We start from the raw sequence: 2,902 nt of genomic DNA, 5'->3' as shown, positions 1-2,902 counted from the left end.
GGACTGTGGGGTGGCCATTTTGTGAACACATTGGACACTGAAGGGGTGGACTGGAGCCCAGGCTGCTGATTGTGGAGGGTGTCGCACTAAAGGGGTTGATTGCCTCCAGAGGCTGCTGCTCCCGCAGTTGATGCTGCCCCCCATCTGTTGACCTGACCCGGTTATTAATAGACCAACTGGGCCCCTCTCCTATCTCACAGGAGGGAGATTTCCCTGACCAGGAAGTGCGAGGGAAGCCAGGACAATAATCAAGGTGGTGAGTGCTGTTGCCCCAGCTGGAAAGGTAGCCTGGGTGAAGTTGTCCCTTGACGCCCTACTGTTGCCCAGAGCAACGGTGAGACTGAGCTTCCCCATGCATGGCCTCTAAGAATTTGGGGTTCTACACAGGTTTCCAGAGCCCCTCTGTGTAACCACCTTAGTCAGTCTGGGAAAATATTACCCCCCCCTTGCCTCTCGTAACAAGCCTTTTCCACTCACCGCAGCGGCTTCCTGGTGAGCGAGATTCCGGGGGAGGGTTCCGGAGTATGGCGGCTTACTTCAGGGGCGAGTCAGCTGGTGCAGTGAACCAGCCTGTGAAGGGAAGCCGGGCCGCGTTGACAGGAAACTAAGGCAGTGCTGGGAGAGACGCGGGGCGGAGTTGCCTGGAGACCGAGGCTTCCACCCTGACGCGTCACTCTCCCGCGTCTATACTGCCGGCTCAAACTACCCCGGAGAACAGAGAGAGGTCAGCGGGTGAAGTGGCAGAGCGGCCGTGAGCCCTTCTTCCCGTATGAGCGCCAACTGCGTGTTATTGAAAGAAAAGAAACCCACAAGTGAGGCGTTCAGGTTAACGTGCTGGAGCTGAGGTGTGGAGTTAGCGCATTAGCGCATTAGCCAAAGTCGGTAGGAAATCGAGGGAGCTGCTCTCCCATCTAACAAGACGTGAGCAAATCCTGCCTGTCGGAGGGGGTGAGATCTCACCGGTTGTGTGAGAGAACGAAGTGAGTAAACCTGCCATCAAAAGGGTGGTTGTTATCTTGAGTTCCTCAGGTCAGTGGTGACTCTCAGGGGCATAGACTCGTGAGTCATCCTGTGCGGATCAGCTACCTTGATGAGTGACTGCAGCAAAGGAATTGGCGCATAACGCCTATATTTATCGGCCCTTCTTAAAATTACGAACTGGGCCTGACCTCCTGCCTGAGGTGGAGTTACCTTATTTACTCATCTGAATTGTTGTCACAGTGTGGTACCAGGAACTGTTCATTGGAGTTCCATCAGCTTATGAAACTGTAAGATCTTATGTTGAGTAGGAGGGTAAGGAGTTATGTCATTTTCCAGAACATGCACGCCTGCTAAGTGAGTAATTGACCATAAAGACGTGTTGGCAATCTTATGTAAATTATTACCTTGGGACTATTCATGAATGTATGTGCTAATGTAATGAAAGATGTAGTTAACCACCTAATGTTTATCCCGTACCAAGCGACTCACTTGGTTATAAAATTCTACCCAGGGCACATTGATCTGGTTATTGAATATTGCCTGATGAGGTGCTAAGTCAAATGAAACAGAAATGTCTTTCCTTATTTGAAGTTAATGTTGGGAATTTTTACCAGGCTAAGAACCTGACTATTTATATTTGCTTCAAGTAAAACTGTGGAATATTCAATGCTAATTGTAAATGTGAATGCGCTAACAATCAAATGCAGAGTATTTTATGAACGAAAACTAAACACTGCTAAGAAACTAAGAGAAACCACAAAGAGAATTTTATAAAACAGTCCGTATTTTTCTAAATTGGTGTAGCGTCATTATTTTTGAATGGATGGACGCTGAGTTCCTGTAAGGGTGTGACGCAAGCTTAACACTTTTGCCTTTGGGTTAGACCTTCCCACTCTGTGCCATGCTACCCTATGTGGACTGGTGACCCTAGGTCCAACAGGCAGCGTGTTAAAAGATATTATTAATGAGTATCATGGCCAGTAATTGTATTTTGCTTCTTTGTTGTGCCAGTATCTCTTTTGCGCGTCCACTGTTGTGCCCCTGATTTGTTTTCATTGCTTCCACTGTTATGCCCCTGATGTGTTTGTCGTTGCTTCCACTGTTGTACCCCTGATTTGTTTTCATTGCTTCCACTGTTGTGCCCCTGATTTGTTTGTCGTTGCTTCCACTGTTGTGCCCCTGATTCTATTTTTGTGCTTCTACCGCCGTTGTCTCCCGCTGTTCCACCCCGCTCCCCGCTCCCTGCCGCTGCTTCCCCGCGGCCCCACCCCTGTTTCGTTCTGTTCACCGCACCGCTCCCCTCCCCACTCGCCACCCCGCTCCCGCCTCCCAGCTGCTCCTCCCTCGCTCCGCCCCCCCACTCTCCATTTATGGCAGAGTCCGCACGTACGCGCAGTGTGCACGCGCAGCGGGCGTGACGATTGTGTGCCGAAGGAGCGCCAAAGGCAAGCCCTTCTACGCCCATCCGCACCTGAACCGCGCCCAGCGCCAGACCCCCTGACCCCCGCAGATGCCAGCCCACCCGCCGGACTTACGACGCCGCCACCCTAAACGCACTCAACACCGGATGGATCCCCGGCTGCTACCGAGCCACCCCAAGACGCACCCACGGACCCTTCAACTGCCAATCGTGCAAGTTTTCCTGCATCGGACCTGCACCGCACCCGCCAAGCCGAGCACCAGCAGCAACCACCTGAAGTGCATCCTGCTCAACACCCGCTCTGTCCACAGACACGCTGTAGAACTCTGGAACCTGCTCGACACCACATCTCCAGACGTCGCCTTCCTCACGGAAACATGGATGAAGACCTCCTCAGCGCCCGACATCGCCATCGCCATCCCGGACGGATACAAGATCCCCCGGAGGGACCGCGTCAACCAGACAGGAGGAGGCATCGCCATCGTCCACAAGAACACTTTC

Source organism: Lissotriton helveticus, chromosome 6 (assembly GCF_964261635.1).
Source record: "Lissotriton helveticus chromosome 6, aLisHel1.1, whole genome shotgun sequence".
NCBI lineage: Eukaryota > Metazoa > Chordata > Amphibia > Caudata > Salamandridae > Lissotriton > Lissotriton helveticus.
Note: the sequence above shows the minus strand (reverse complement) of the source record.